A 17,493-nucleotide genomic window follows, 5' to 3' on the forward strand; every position below is an offset into this window, starting at 1 on the left:
TGAAATCAACTTATTTGTTTGTGGGTTACAACCAAAAATTTTTCAAAAAAGAAAAGAAGTCTAGAATAGAAGAAAAGGCATCAGGGGGTAGTAGACGGAACAGCAACTATATAGATAAATCTGTGATGGGTCATGGACAACATATTTTTTCTTGCTGTGGCTCATAGTCAAACATTTGAGAGCCAACTTGGTGAATCTGGCTTTCTAGAAAGCTGCCCTTTTTACGTAACAGAGTCATGAGTGGGAGGAGGGAAATGAGGAGGAGTACCTTGAGAGCTCTCTCTACACAGGAAATGGGGCTTAGGCACCCAACGTAAGGTACAGGCAGAGAGGGTATAGGAGAAAGCCTTAGAAGGCCTCTCTGCCTCTGCTCTCCTCCGAGGCCAAGGGTGAGCTCCAGGAAGTAGGTGGCACCTGAGCCTGGAGGAGAGACAGCACACGGGGAGAGAGAAAGCGACACCGGAAACGTGCTGCAGGCTAGCTTTCACTGGAGTCCACCACAGCCTCTACCAGACACCCAGAACCACGCAATAAAAATAGCTCAGGGTCTCAGCTGTGCTGTGCAGGGGCATACTATGTAGGGTGCTGAAGTGTCAAATGAACTGGGGTTGGGGTCATGGCAGTGACACAGTGTGGGGCCACAATTTCCTGCTCTCCAATGAGAGGTCAGTTCTCCTGCCCGAGGTCATCGGGACTGGTGCCATGAATGGGATCTTCCTATTGCAGGGTTGCTGCTCCCCCATTCCTTTATATAAAGTAATATTTTTTTAAAAAAAATGACTCATGCTGTGGACTGGGAAAATGGCTCAGTTGGTAAAGTATTTGTCTCAAAAGTATGAGGACCTCTGTTTGTATTCCCAGTACCTACATAAGAAAAGCTAGACACAGCATCTGTAATTCAGTACCAGGGAGGTGGAGGCAGGAGGCTCCCAGGGCTCCTTGAGGCTCCCAAGGCTCCCCATGGCTCCCTAAGGCTCCGAAGGATCCCTGAGGCTCCCTGAGGCTCCCCAAGGCTCCCAAGGCTCCTCGAGGCTCCCTGAAGCTCCCAAGGCTCCCTGAGGCTCCCAAGGCTCCCAAGGCTACCAAGGCTCCTCGAGGCTCCCGGAGGCTCCCAGGGCTCCCTAAGGTTCCCAAGGATCCCTGAGGCTCCCTAAGGCTCCCAAGGCTCCTCGAGGTTCCCTGAGGCTCCCAAGGCTCCCTGAGGCTCCCAAGGCTCCCAAGGCTCCCCAAGGATCCCTGAGGCTCCCTGAGGCTCCCCAAGGCTCCCCGAGGCTCCCTGAGGCTCCCCGGCCAGCTAGTCTAGATGAATTGCTGAGCTTCAGGTTCAGTAAAGATACCCTGATTCAAAAACTACAGTGGAGAAGCAACTGACGAAAGCATTCAGAGCAACCTCTGGCTTACACTCACTCTTTCTGTATCTCTGTCTCTCTGTCTCTTTCTGTCTCTCTGTCTCTTTCTTGCTTATTGTGCGAGCTAGATGGGGGGGGGGAATATTAAAAATCACTCATGTTGGGATGCACTCTTACTCCCTAGGGGCTCTCAAGGCCCAGCAGGTTTTACTCAGAGGATTGCCCCTCCAGAGGGTGCTCTGGGAACCGTGAGGAGACAGGCCTGTCCCAGAAGTCTTCTCCTTAGCTAATGCCTGCTACTTCTCTAACCCTATGCTAAGGCTCATTGTGTTAACAGACAACTTACCTGTGAGACTCCATATTCAGTCCGAAAAGCAAGCACTGGAGTTTTCATTCCCGTCTGGTCCCACAGAGCCCTGGCTTGTGGATAATCTGGTTTGAGCCTTGCTTTCAACCTCTCTTGCCCATCTTAAAAACCACCACGTCGCTCAGAGACTAACAACATTCACAAGGGCATCACCCTTGACAGTTTGTGAGGTCCATTGTCTTATTTTATTTTAATTAGTTTCGGTAGCGTTTCTTAGGCAAGAATCCATACAATCCAGGGGTGTGAGTGAAATAACAAGATGACATGTATATTTTCATACACGATTCAGTGAAGTTCAGCATTTCCTGCCATCAGGGGGAAGGGCACAAACCGCAGTAAGGTAAACCGTACCTATTTTCCACCGACAGAAGTCATGAATGTTTTCATTTTTCACAACACACTTGTTGCGAGTATCGTGAAATAACATTTGTTGTCATGACGACTTCAAAATACACCCCCTCCTGGACCACACTATACAATGCTTTAAGAAGGGAGCTTTATGACTTTTCCACGAATCCATGTGTTTTTAAATATCTTTCAATAGCTGAGTCTTATCAGAATTGATGTTCTTTGCAACCTTCTGCGTCTTATGACACTTGAAACATTTTCCTGAGAAGAGAATCAAAATTTCTTCAAGCTTCTGAAATGATCCACAACACAAAAACAATCCCTCCCTCCCTGCCCATAAACTGGTGGTGCTACGGCCCCGAGCAGGGCTGGAGCTGTGTAGAAAGGTAAGAAGGATACACCCTTCACCCAAGGGCCTCGGAGCCCAAGGAAATACGTGCAAACAAACAATTGCACAGTGATCTGGAGGTCATGCATGGGTGGAGGTTGCACAAGAAGCATGGCTGGGGAAGCCTGAAGAGTTGTGGGACCTGGGGTGGTGAGGATCAGGCAGGCACAGCCTTGTTTCTGACTCTGGAGGCCTGGTTCACTTCTAATCAAGACAACAAAGCCCATCCATCAAACCGAGGTAAGACACTCGGGGAGCAGCACCTTCCTAGGCTTGCTCCTCTTTCTCACCAGCTATCTACTGCATGGCAGTTTTTCTAGAATTGAACCATCAGGAAGGAGCTGGAGACACATGAACCCCGGGAGACAAATAAGACATCACATGATTAGGAAGTAGAAACAGCACGCAAGATTCCGGGCCCTTCTCCAGCTTTATAGAACCAACTACTGGCGGGGAGATGCTGACCAACTGGGCTGTAGAGCTGTAGAGGGGAGACTCCCAGACCTGGGGAGCCTCCTGCAAGTCATGCAGAGGGATCCAGGTTGTAGCGTTTGTCAGCTGTTAGCTGTGATGTGGTAGGTTTTGGAGTGATGTAGGTGCTTTTGAGCCATCTCTGCTCCTGTAAGCCTTCACCCATAGTAATCTGCTAGTAATCCCAACAAAAACCCACTGGTTCACTAAGGCAGACTCTGCTGCCGTGGTCACTTCAGTCTGTGTGGGTTCCTTTCCTGAAGAAGTCGACCTGTCAATTCCCCCTTTCCAGGAAAAGCCTGTTGCATAGTGCTGTCTATCCACACCCCAGGCCTGGGGAAGAGGGCTATCAACTAGTAGCCCATTTACTTATCTTGATCTAAGAGGCTTCTTGGTGGCACAAACCTGGTGAAACAAGGAGAGTTCTCAGAAGCAGGACAGCAAGGCTTTTCACTCTGCTTGGAAGCCAACCCCATCCTTTCTCCTAGGACTAATTTGGCTGCCTAGAATTGGAGTAAAGTTATTGCTTCGCTATTTCCTCATCTCTGCTCACACTTGTCTGGGTCTCTGGGGCTTTCCCTCTCATTCCCTCCTCCCAACTTTTGCTTTAACTCTCAAGCTTGCCTAAGTCCCCAAGTCCTGTTTGCCAACTGCCCTGAAGACTCATCTTTCCCCGGGGGCCTGTCTCGCTCACTCATCCTTTGTTTATAATTGAGATATAATTTACATAAGGTGCCTGGTTTCCTGGCTGACTGTCACAATCACCACTTACTCACCATGAAGCCACCACAAGGGACAGATATAGATTGCTGTACCTGAGGCTTCTTAGCATCCACTTCCCAGTCAATGGCTCTGCCAAGGGGGAACTGCTCAGCTGATCCTTGCCACCATGACTTTGAGCAACCTTCATATGTGATGGAGCCAGGCCCTCTGGGACCTGCAGAGGCACAGCTGGCACAAGCTGTCACTTCCTCAGGACCATGAAACAGGAAAGGGGCAGAGTTGGGGGGAGGGGAACACCAGGTGTCGTGGTTGGAGAAAATAATCACCAGACTCATTTTCAGACAGCAGACCGAAGATTCAGACATGACAGAGAGTTTAGTCCTGTGTGGTCAGTAAAGGCTGGTGTGAGGGACACACGGACAGTTGATCAAGCAGAGCTGAGATTAGAACTTAGGAGTCTTGAGCTGTCTCCCTTCTTTTCATTTTTGGGAGGACCTGTTAAGGGGAAATGCTTCCCAATCACTGACACATAATAGAATTGCTGGGGAGCTTTAAGAAATATCAAAATGTACAGGCCCCATCCCAGACCAAGGAAACTACCACCTCTCAGGGTGAGCCCAGGTTGATGTCCCTTTTCTAAGCTTCCAGGTGATGCTAATATCACTGGCAGGGGTGGTTCACAAACCACAGTTTGGGTAGCCAAGACCTAGAAAGAGCTCTCTGCCCCTCCCTTCTCCATCTCACTTGTCTTCACAGAAATATATTTTGCAACAATTTGCAGATGTAAAGGTAGTATAAGGCTCCCAACTCAGTCAAGCCACCCCTTGGTGGCTCGCCTTGGGTGTCAATTTGATTGTGTTACAGGGACCTTGGGTGAGAGATGTTCCTCTAGGCGTGCCACCAAGTTCATTCTTAGGATGGACAAAGAATTGCTTCCCTGGGGAAGAAGCTCCACATAGAACAAGACAGGAGAAGAGAGACAGGCCACTGAGGCAGAGGAAGCAGGAGTGAACTCCACAGTACAGTGAGCTAGCTGACAGGGACACCAGCAAGGGAGGCAGAGGGAGGGGACACACGAGAAGCCACAGAGCGGAGGCCAAAGTGCAGAAAGAACAAACTTCATTTAAATTGAGGGACAGCTTCCACTGGAATGATGGGAGGACACCCGGAAGTAGAAGTACCCTGGAGGACTCTGGGTTAAACAGTTTATAGGCTCATCTCTTTTCTGTCAGTTCTTTCTTTAAAACTTTATGAGCAAAGAACAGTCTTCTTGTTCTTGCTTTCTAGATCAGCCAAGTTCCTCTGACCCTTGGTCAGGCGGACGTCAGATCAACGCAGAGACATTTCTGGGTGGGTTCAGAAAGGGTTGATGGGTGGGAAAGACTCTCCTTTAGATGGGCAGCCTCTTCCAGTGGCAGCCCAGATATACAGAAGCCTGCTTCTTCCTGGCCAGCGCAACCACGGCTATGGTCCTTCACTCCCATGGACCACAGACAAATTGTTCTCCAGGAATCCTCTGGGTCTTCAAGGAAAGACTGGGACTATCAAGGCATTCAGTATTATGATCTGGGCAGAAACCAGGCTTCAGAATGCAGACAGCCGTTGCTGGACTACCCAGTCCCTACTATGTCAATCTAATAGATCCCCTTTGTGGGATCTCTCTCTCTCTCTCTCTCTCTCTCTCTCTCTCTCTCTCTCTGTGTGTGTGTGTGTCTCTCTCTCTCTCTCTCTCTCTCTCTCTCTCTCTCTCTCTCACACACACACACATACACACACACACACACACATTCTATCTGTTCTATTCCTTTGGAGAGCCCTGACTAATATACTGACTTGTACCTTAAAAGGAGCAATGGCCAATCACATTCTTTCTGTGTGTCAAATACTGTCCCCAAAGTCTGAGGAATTCAGAGCCCTATTTAAACATTGAGAAACAGCAGCTCAGGACCCCAGGGTATCAGTGGCAGTTCTAATTCCAAGCTTCCATGGCTTCCCTGCCTCCCAAAGCTGATTTGACTAAATTACCTGCCCCTTTTTACTCAACCTTTTAAAAAAGGTCTTGGGTCTAATTAAAATTTAAGCTTGCGGGGCTGAAGAGATAAACCTGTGCTTACATGCAGACAAGCACACACACACACACATACATAAAAATAATTTTTTTAAATATTTGAATTTTAAGCTTCAAAGTTATACGGGGCTGGTTTTATGTATCAACTTGACACAAGCTAGAGTTATCAGAGAGGAAGAAGCCCAGTCGAGAAAATGCCTCCATGAGAGCCAGCTGTAAGGCATTTTCTCAGTTAGTGATCAATGCGGGAGGGCCCAGCCCATGGGAGGTGGTGCCATTCCTGGGCTGGTGGTCCTGAGTTTTGTAAGAAAGCAGGCTGAGCAAGCCCGGGGAAGCATGCCAGTAAGCAGCCCTCTCCATGACCTCTGCATCAGCTTCTGCCTCCAGGTTCCTGCCCTGCTTGGGTTCTTGCCCTGACGCCCTTCAGTGATGAACAGCATTGCTGACCTGTAAGCTCAATAACCCTTTCCTCCCCAACTTGCTCTTTGGTCATTGTGTTTCATTGCAGCCACAGAAACCCTAAGACAGAAACCCAAGCCCCAGTTGGTTTACAGGATAAACTGGACTAAAAAAAGTCGCTTCCATTTTTCTGATCTTTGCTTCAGGTCACTAGTGTGCTATTTTCCCTAACTCGTTGCTCTGCCCAATATGATTGATATTCACCCAAATGTTGTTCTTTCAGTCCTCACTGCTATCCTATCCTCATTATATATCAAGACAATGGCAAGGGCCAAAAAGCATGGTGAGAAGCCTACCTAGAACTCCCTAAGTACCCCAGGCCTGTTGGCTTCTTCCTCCTTTACCCAACACCAACAGTAATATCTTGGCTTTGGCCTTTGGCTTGGGATTCCTTCTGTGTTGCCGTTCCCAGAGAATTTCCCCCACATGGGCAAAAGTCTCAGGATTATTGTAATGGCTAGCTTTGTGTATCAACTTGCCTGGGCTGAGGGATGTCCGGGTGACACGTGATTCCTAGGTATCTAGAAGGGTGTTTCTGGAAGAAATCAGCATTTGGATGGATAAGCTAAACACAGCCTTCTGCATGTGGGTGGCATTGTGCTATTCATTAAGGGCCAGAGTAGTAACAGAAGGTCTGAATTACACCTCCCTTGTCCTCCAGTCTGCAGATGGCAGCTGGGGGCGTGTCTTGACCTCCACAAACAGGTGACAGGATCCCAATAATAGTCTTCTCTTACATATATTGGTTCTGTTTCTCTGGAGAAGTCTTAATTAAAGCAATCATGGTGCCAGTTAAAGGAGCCTTTGTGTCCCTTCGCCTCTGGGACAACAGAGAAAAGAGTTATTGGTGACACACAGCTGGGCTAGCTCCCCAGACAAGTTTGCCCCTGGTCACTCTCTAGAACCTCTGTTCCCTAGTGACCAGATCATGGGTAGAGAGTTATTTTTTGCAAGCAACCAGTGTCTTGGTAGTTGGTAAAGAGTTAACTACTAGGGGCTCTTCCATGTTGCCATAGCTGCAGGTATAGGATTGTCTACCTTACAGGGATCCTGGGACCAGCAAGAGTAGCTCCTGATGGGGAGTAGCCTTTGCTGGGGCAAGAAAACAGATTTTGAACTTATTTGATCCTCCTTCTAAACCTGATTCCCTCTCTGTTCACGGAGCAGCCATGGGACATAATTCCCTGTGCTCTAATCCCCTCATCTGGAAGTTGGAAGGAGGCAATGAATCAGTGCCTGTAGGAGACTGGTTCCAAATACTTTCTTCTGCCATGTACCGAAGCTTGAAGATGGATGCTCCGGGCACTTATGTCCAACAGTGAAATATTTGCATAGTCTATACATGTCCTTCTGTACTCTTTAAGTCCACTCTGGACTACTTACAGCACCTCGAACGATGTGCTCGGTATGAGAATAATCATCACACTATATTGTTTAGTAAATAACAAGAAACAACAGTGGGTAGAGGTTCAATACAGACATTTTGTTAAAAAGTATTTTTAATCCAGAGTTGATTAAATCTGAGGATGTGACTCTTGAAAATGTGACTGGTGAACTGTTTGTTGCAAAATTGGATATGGCTAAGCAACTCAGCATTAACCGCTTCTCTGGTGCTCCAGGAATGGTAGGAAATGAAGCCTGTGGAAAGATTTGGTTAGCAAGGCTGCTAACCTACTCATGATCTTGTCAAGTATTGCCTTCTGCCTCTGTTCTCATAGCTACTTTCTATGTCAACCCCAACCATCTCTGTAGTCATCCTTCATCCTGGGGAAACAGAGGAGTGTGGGAAGGGGAGTGTGGGATAGGATGGGAGAGTGTGGGATAGGATGGGGGAATGTGGGATAGGATGGGGGAGTGTGGGATAGGATGGGGGAGTGTGGGATAGGATGGGGGAGTGTGGGATAGGATGGGGGAGTGTGGGATAGGATGGGGGAGTGTGGGATAGGATGGGGGAGTGTGGGATAGGATGGGGGAGTGTGGGATAAGATGGGGGAGTGTGGGATAGGATAGGGGAGTGTGGGATAGGATGGGGTGTGTGGGATAGGATGGGGGAGTGTGGGATAGGATAGGGGAGTGTGGGATGGGGGAGTGTGGGATGGGGGAGGGTGGGATGGGAGAGTGTGGGGTGGGGGAGTGTGGGATGGGGGAGTGTGGGATGGGGGAGGGTGGGTTGGGGGAGTGTGGGAAGGGGTTAGAGTGGGGTAGGGGAGTGGGAAATAGGCCCAAGGTCAGGTCAGAACTCTCCCTATTTCCCCATTCCCCTGGACAGGTCCCTCTCAACACCTACACCTTAGCCTTGCTAAGACCCCTGGGATGGAGAAGCCAGCAATCCATGCTGGGACAGTTGTCTCAGGTGTTGGGGGCGGGAGAAGGAAATGCTGGCACATGGACTGTTCTGGCCAGCCCCAGCTCATAATCTGCCATGGATAATCATTGTTTATCAATGCTGGAAAAAATGACTACAGTCACATTTCACCCATCAACACAAAGGGGAAAGCAAAGCTCCAATGGAATGTCTGAGTCACCCTCTGGAGTCTTTAAATTACATTCATCATGGCCCTCTCCTTCCTGTATCCTCTTCCAGCAGGGGGAAGGGCAGGGCCAGGTGCCTGCTGCTTGCCAGACTGACCAGACCTAGAAGACTAGTTAGCCCCTTTAGATCACCCGAGACTCATATTGCAGCTTAAAAGAGGCTCTAAGAAATTATTGAAGGGACCAGATGGAACTGAAGGCTCATTCTTTTGTAGCCAGTTACTCTGTATCCAAGGACAAACTGGTGACTTAGGCATGTCATTGACACCTGTACGGAAGCCCTGTGGAGTGAGAAGGAATAGGTGCCAGCCAGGAGACACCACTGTCACATGAAACAGCACCTCTACTGACGTATGCTGATTGAACACTAATCACTTGGCCTAGGGCGGTGGCTGAGTTGATAGAATTCCTGTTACATAATGTGAGGATGTGAGTCCTTTATACCCAGCACCCATGGACAAAAGGCTGGGTGACTAGGACTAGAGAGGTAGAGACAGGAGAATCTGTGGAGTTTGCTGGCTGGCTTTCGTGGCCACCCTAGTGAACTCGGGATTCAATGAGAGCTTGTGCCTCAAAACAATAAAAAAAAAAAAAAGACCAAAACAACAACAGCAACAACAACAATAACAAAAATAAAAAAAAAACAAGATAGGGAGCAATTCAAGAAAACACCGCAATTGATCTTTATCTCCACATCCATGTGTTCATCACACACACAATTGTTTCACTGAGAATAATAATATGGGTATCCTTCCTCCCAAGGTAGCAATGTACCAGATAAGCCACCAGATTCCTGCATTCCAGCAGATCATTTGAAGCAATCCACAAGGCCTCTGGCACCTGAACACAGGGCAGAAGTTGGAAAGCTGATCTCTAAGGTCACATTGTAAATGCACACGGCATTTTTTAAAGCATCTGGGGAGCGGGTGGTCATGCAGCCACTTGAGAACCTGTTGGAAGCTATAGACAGTCTCCCCACAGATGCCAACAGGGGATTACAGATTTCAGGGGAATCACAGGCTGGGTAGGTGGGACATAAGTAAGACCCAAATCACCCTAGGCGCACTTGCTATCTGAGAAAACCCTGTGGCGAGTGTGTCCACGGCACACTCTTTGGTCCCTGGAGTCTTTTGTCCCATCTCATACTTTCGTGTGTCTCTAAACATTGGACCTTTGAAAATGGGTTTGCTTGTCGAAATGAGAAGCAATTCACACACTCTCCTGGACCAGGCTAACCCCAGAACAAGTGCCCATGTGGGGGCCTGGTGGGGACCTGGCCTCTTGTGAGTGGATCTTGTCCACCGACACTAGAGCTGTCTCAGATCTCCCAGCCAAGACTGCCATCCTGGTTCCTAAAGGCGGTGCTGTCTGAGAGCAAGGAAGAGCAGGCTTCCAGGCTGAATGTGGTGGCTGTGTGACACCTTGTCTTTCCAGAATCCTGGCCACCATCGTTCATTCTTTAACTCCGTCAGTCATCAGATCTCCTGGCTGGAACAGGCAGTGAGCAACAGGTCTGGGCCAGAACAGGCTGTGTTTACACAGCACCTTTCCACCTGCCAATCTGCCTGTGAACTTTGGAACACTCATCTACCCTAGCAATACAGTAATTATCAATGGTGATTGGTGTGCCTCTTTACCCCATATAAAGTACTTATGTAGATACTTGTTTTATTGTGGAAAATATACATAAAAGCTACCAGCTTAACTATTTTGAGTGTATGATTCAGTGGCCTTGAGTACATTCATAATATTGTGCAACCATCTCACACCTATCTATTTCCAGGACATTCTTATTATTCCAATCAGAATTGCAGCTTCTGTCTGTCTCTATGAACTTGCCTGTTCTGGGGGCCTTGACAAGTAAAGCCACGGAATTTCTGACCTTTTGTCTACTGTTGATTGTCACTCAGGATAATCTGTTTTGGCTCCGTTGTGTTGTATTTCAGTTCATAACATAATTCATTCATCTTTTTAATTGCTGAATAATGTCACATTATGTGGATAGTCCATGTTTTATTTACTCATTCGAGGCTATTGATAGGCATGAATGTTAGTGTACACGTATCTGGTTAAATCTTGCTTGTAATTCTGTTCCTGTTTTTAATTTCCAAAACCAGGAAATTGTACTCAGCCCAAGTGCCCACCGTCAGGACCTATGGGGCTTCTTTTGGAACATAGTTATTGAAGTGCATAATAACTGGCGATAAGCAGAGGGAATGGTTCTGGAGGGAGACTGACCATTTCTGGGAGCCCCACATACTTGAGGGTCCTGGAAGCCCTAAATCCAGACTCCCTGAGCTGTTAGCTCTGTGTATCCAGCTGCCAGCTGCTCATTCACATGGCTCACAGGCACCAGACGCCCAACATGGTCAAACTTGAATTCATGTCATGGACCCCACAAGTGGTATTACTCCAGGGTTTTGTCTATACCCAAACCAATTGTGTGTGTGTGTGTGTATCTCTGTGTGTATCTGTGTGTGTGTGTGTGTGTTCTGTGTGTGTGAGTGTGTGTGTGTGTGTGTGGCAGAGCTCTTCTTGGTTCCTCTCACCCATTCTACCTCCTCAGAGATCCATCTTTTTTTGTCCTGTAGCACATTACTCTAGGTCAAGCTACCACACAGGGTACAGCCATATTTCCTTTGTCCTCTTCCCCTTCTCCTTTTCCTCCTCTCCATTCTCCTTCTCATCCTCCCCTTCCTCCTCTTTCTTCTTCCTCCTCTCCGTAATTAGCAATGTCCTTCTAACTCAAGGTTTGTGGTATGGAGCTTTAAGAAATTCCTCCTCTTCAAGCCACATTTCAAGCTAAAGGAAACGACTTTTTTTTTTTTTTTTTTTGGTTTTTCGAGACAGGGTTTCTCTGCAGCTTTGGAGCCTGTCCTGGAACTAGCTCTTGTAGACCAGGCTGGCCTCGAACTCACAGAGATCGGCCTGCTTCTGCCTCCCGAGTGCTGGGATTAAAGGCATGCACCACCACTGCCCGGCTAGGAAACAGGACTTCTGGAAGTGGGCTCCAGACAGCCTTCCTGAATCTCCACAGGCAATTCCATCCTGCACACAGGGCTGGGACCCTGGGTCTAACTAGTCTCCACCCTACTTGCTGCTCCTTTGTCTCTACAACAGCAAGATGCTTTTCCTAACACACGCCTCACTAACCGTTTGCATTTTGGAACCTGTCCTAGAACTTGCTCTGTAGACCAGGCTGACCTCGAACTCATGGAGATCTGCCTGTTTCTGCCTCCTAAGTGCTGGGATTAAAGGTGTGCACACCCCCTACCCGCCCAGCTATGTGCTAAACTCTTAGGTTATACACCAGGTTCCCTCTGGCTACAGCATTTGGATTTTGCCTCTGAAACTCTCCAGTAAGGCAGGCTCCAGAAAGGGATTCGGGCAGGGAAGGCCACAGCATCCTCTGCTCCCTGAGGAAGGGAGTGCATTCACAGCTCAGGGTCCCTTGGTATCACAGTTGTATCCTTGGTCTGGAGGAGCCCAACTGCTCTGAAGGCCTGACTGAAAGCATTTGTTCAAGCCCAAGGTCCCCCTTCCAGAGCCGCGGTCACAGGTAGAGAGTGAGTGTTGCCGGGATAGCATGAGGAGGTCTCCATTGTGGGTGAGGCAGCAAGGAAGGGATGCTTAAGGTAGACTCCCTCAAACGGAAACTCCTAGAGTTTTCCACACCTCACTTGCATTGACCACAAAGCCCGTTGCCCCATGCCAGTCAGCTGAGGATGAATCCAGAGCCTCGGCATCACTTCATTGCACCTGGGGGGCCAGCTGGCGCGGGTGGGCAAAGGCCCACTGTGTCGGTTCGCCTCCACTGACCAAGTGGAGAGAAGCAGGGTGGGCAGGTGGGGCTGGGCCAGAGGCAGCCTTTGGGGTGTGTGTGTGTGAGTGGAGGGCCCCTGGACACAGCCCCACCCTGCCTGGCATCAGGCCCACTTTCTCTTTCCATGACCAACCGCACGGCTTGCGTGGCCAGGAGTATAGGACTGGAAACGGCTGTATTAGAAGTGTCAGGGGACAGGCACACTTATTTCCTAGTTTAGGGAGATGTCACCCAGGTGATATTATAGTCAGTAAGATGCCCACCTCCAGGAGAGGATGTGGGGCTGGCTTGTAGGTGAGAGCTCACCTACGGGCCTCCTAACCACTCAGTCATGTTTCAGGGACTCTTGGCTACTGGCTATGTCCCAGATACATAGGCAGAAGCCCCCACTAACTCTCAACCGGCACTGGCTGTAACTCTAGACCCACGACCACACCTACTTCCTCTTTCAGGCTCTCCTGCAGTCTCTGAGGTTTGAACTGGTCTGAGAGTCAGAGGTCCATATAGCCTCTTGATGGCCCTACAGGCTCAAGCTACCAGATCATTCCATGTAAACTACACCTGCTCAGTCTCACCTACGGCTGTTGACTCTCCTTTCTCCCTCCTCCCATCATACTCCGATCATAGTCTGGTTGTGGCATATCGGCATGTGCCTCGCGGAACACAAACTTGGCGTCTATGTTAAGGCTGAGGAGGATGGATTTTGTTCTGTGATACAGAGGAGCTGGGACATTACGATCCCAGCTGGGCAGGGGGTAGAGGAGAAAATAGAAATCCAAGAGAGAAGGTCTTGGGTCAAGGCAGAGAGTCTGGGAGGTATCTCAAGGTACTAGTTTGGGTAGAGAGGGGCTGCTCAGGCAACTTTGGGGTACTAGCCTGGTGGGTCGGGGTTTCTTTTTTGAAAGAAATAGAGGGAGAGGGAGAGAAATGACCCCTCCTCAGCTGTGATGTGTCACCTCCTGCTCTCTGGTTCCTTCTGGAGAAGTCCTCCTGGTCCCCTGTGAGCGCCACCATCATTCGCTTGTTTGCAGATTTCCTTTCTATCAAGCACAACGGACTTGAAGCTTCTCTAATGAGCTTATAGTCAGTTCTGGGAAAACGTGACCTAAGATTTCTGAAGGCTTTGAAAATGTTGCTCAGAGGTTTTTGCTTCCCAGGACAGATGCTCTAGCTCTTGTGCTACTCCTCAAAGGAAAGATTTTCCCATGGGGCCACCTATTATCTGGGCACAGGAGACTTTCCCTGGTCCAGCTCTCCTCCTAACATCATCTCTAAATGGTTCAGCTTTCCTGCTTTCCCTCTGTTCCCAGTCCACCCATATGCCTCTCAGCAAGCATTGTGGGAGCTCCTTCAGAGCCAAGATGGCCCCTGTCAGCACAAAGTGATCTCCAGCATCACGGCATGAAGTTCCAGGGAGAGGGACTTCGGCTTTCCAAACACGTGGCTAAGCTTTGGGAGGAGGAAAGATAAAGGAAGTGGGGAGACGCATGTTCTTCTGGGCCTGAGCATATAGCTAACACCGAAAGCCTGTGCTCTGGATAGCACAGTTCCCCTAAAGTGCCCTCATCCAGTGCCCTCTGACATCCTTAAAGGATTTGGTAAATGGGAAACAATACCAACACATTAATCACTCAAGGCGGCCCTACCCTGCACTCAGCTCCCATACCCTTCTGGTGTGGGAACCATGATGACCTGGTGCCTCTCCCAGCCAATCAGCCAATGGCTCTCGCTGTGGCATTTCCCTAACAGCTTACCCTATATCCCCCCTCCCGCATGAACGCAATACCTGTTTCTCACCTGGAGGTCCCTTCTCTACTTTCCCCATTCTTTGTTCTCATAGGGTTGGTCACAATGTCAGGGCCTGCCTCCAATATCCCACAGCAGGTTCACGAGGAAGGAGACAGACTTCACATCAGTGCTTCTCAACCTGTGGGTTGTGACCCTTTGGGGGTCAAATGACTTTTCCACAGGGGTTGCCTAAGACCATCAAAAACAGATATTTGCGTTACAATGTATAAAAGTAGCAAAATTACACTTATAAAGCAGCAAGAAAAATAAATTTATGGTTGGGGTTACCACAACATGAGGAGCTGTATTAAAGGGTCACGGCATTAGGAGGGTTGAGAACCACTGCTCTACAGCAAGGCTTTATAGGAGGGGCATTACAATGCCCTCCGATCCCCTCCCTGTCCCTGCCATTCCTACCAGATCTCACTGCAAGGCGAACCCTTCCTGATTGGTACAACCATGGTGCGTTCCACCATTTTTTTTTTATTTAATCTATTTGTGTCTTCATATTTCTGTCTTGTTGCTAATGAACAGAACAGAGCTAGTCTTTAAAAAATCTTTTTGAGTGACATTTGCCTTTAAGAAGGCATTTAACACATTTACACTTATTGTATAGGCTCTAGACAAATCACCATTAAACTGTCTTCCCTGTTTTCCTTTATCCCATCTGGGTTTTGTGTTTTTATTTTCTTTTAGATTAGATTTTTATCATTTGACTTTTTAAATCTATTTTATTGGTTTATTGGTCATATTTATCTGTGTCACTTTGTTTTTGATGTTTGCTTTTATATTTATAGTATAGAGTGGGTTTTTATTGTGGTGGTTCATTTTACTTAATTGGTTTTTATTGAGCTCTACATTTTTCTCTGCTCCCCTCCCTGTGGTCGTTCATTTTTGATCAACTTGCCCAAACTAGAATCACTTGGGAAGAGAGACCCTCACTTGAGAAATTGCCTCATCAAACTGGCTGAGGACATGCCTGCAGGGATTTTCTTTTTCTTTTAAAATTATTTTTATTTTTATTATATGTGTCTGGCTGTTTTGCTTGCATACATGTCTGTGTATCACATGTGTGCTTTGTGCCCACAGAGGTCAGAAAAGGGCATTGGGTCCTTTGAAAACTGGAGTGACAGACAGTTATGAGGCTTCCAGTGGATGCTGGAAACTGAAACATGGACCTCTGCAAGAGTGGCCAGTGCTCCTAACTACTTAGCATCTCTCCAGCTCTTATGTGGGCCTTTTCTTTTCTTTTTTTTATAGGTCCAAAGCAGTTTTTTATTCATTAATGGTAATCACAGCATACAGAGGGAAATCCCACATTACCTCCCCTTTTCTTTTTTATTTATTTATTTTTTAAAGATTTCTGCCTCCTCCCTGCCACCGCCTCCCATTTCTCTCCCCCTCTCCCGATCAAGTCCCCCTCCCTCGTCCGCCCGAAGAGCAATCAGGGTTTCCTGCCCTGTGGGAAGTCCAAGGACCACCCACCTCCATCCAGGTCTAGTAAGGTGAGCATCCAAACTGCCTAGGCTCCCCCAAAGCCAGTACATGCAGTAGGATAAAAAACCCATTGCCATTGTTCTTGAGTTCTCAGCAGTCCTCATTGTCCGCTATGTTCAGCAAGTCCGGTTTTATCCCATGCTTTTTCAGACCCAGGCCAGCTGGCCTTGGTGAGTTCCCAATAGAACATCCCCATTGTCTCAGTGTGTGGGTGAAGCCCCCACGGTCCTGAGTTCCTTGCTCGTGCTCTCTCTTCTTCTGCTCCTGATTTGGACCTTGAGATTTCTGTCCGGTGCTCCCATGTGGGTCTCTGTCTCTGTCTCCTTTCATTGCCTGATGAAGGTTAATATTCAGGAGGGTGCCTATATGTTTGTCTTTGGGTTCACCTTCTTATTTAGCTTCTCTAGGATCACGAATTATAGGCTCAATGTCCTTTATTTATGGCTAGAAACCAAATATGAGTGAGTATATCCCATGTTCCTCTTTTTGGGTCTGGCTTACCTCACTCAGGATAGTGTTTTCTATTTCCATCCATTGGTATGCAAAATTCAAGAAGTCCTTGTTTTTTACTGCTGAGTAATACTCTAATATGTATATATTCCATACTTTCTTCATCCATTCTTCCATTGAAGGGCATCTAGGTTGTTTCCAGGTTCTGGCTATTACAAACAATGCTGCTATGAACATAGTTGAGCATATACTTTTGTTGTAGGATAGGGCCTCTCTTGGGTATATTCCCAAGAGTGGTATTGCTGGGTTCAGGGGTAGGTTGATCCCGAATTTCTGAGAAACCACCATACTGCTTTCCAAAGTGGTTGCACAAGTTCGCATTCCCACCAGCAATGGATGAGTGTACCCCTTTCTCCACAACCTCTCCATCAAAGGCTATCATTGGTGTTCTTTATTTTAGCCATTCTGACAGGTGTAAGATGGTATCTTAAAGTTGTCTTGATTTGCATTTCCCTGATCACTAAGGAAGTTGAACATGACCTTAAGTGTCTTTTGGCCATTTGAACTTCTTCTGTTGAGAATTCTCTGTTCAGCTCAGTGCCCCATTTTATAATTGGGTTGATTAGCCTTTTACGGTCTAGTTTCTTGAGTTCTTTATATATTTTGGAGATCAGACCTTTGTCAGTTGCGGGGTTGGTGAAGATCTTCTCCCAGTCAGTGGGTTGTCTTTTTGTCTTAGTGACTGTGTCCTTTGCTTTACAGAAGCTTCTCAGTCTCAGGAGGTCCCATATATTTAATGAGGCCCTTCATGTCTGTGCTGCTGGGGTTATACGTAGGAAGTGGTCTCCTGTGCCCATGTGTTGTAGAGTACTTCCTGTGGTCCTTTCCTTGATTGCTAATTTATGTAGTAGTACCCAGCCCACTGTGGATGATAGCATCCTTGGGCAGGGAGGCCTGCACTGTATCACAAAGGAAGCTGAAGGAAAGACTGGAAGCAAGTCAGGGCTCCTCCATGGCCTTTGCTTTAGTTCCTGCCTTGATTTCCTCAGTGATGGACATAATGCACAAGCTAAAATGAAACCTTTTCCTCCCCAAGTTGCTTTTGGTCATGGTTTTATCCCAGCGACAGAGAGGAAAGGGAGAGCAGTCACCTCATCACCACAGGCAACGCGTGGACGAGCCTCTGCCCACACCCTCTTCTGCCCGTCTTGTGAACATTTTGTTTGCACA

The sequence above is a fragment of the Microtus oregoni genome, unplaced genomic scaffold (assembly GCF_018167655.1).
Source record: "Microtus oregoni isolate MIOR12 unplaced genomic scaffold, Mior012 000036F_ref0000092, whole genome shotgun sequence".
NCBI lineage: Eukaryota > Metazoa > Chordata > Mammalia > Rodentia > Cricetidae > Microtus > Microtus oregoni.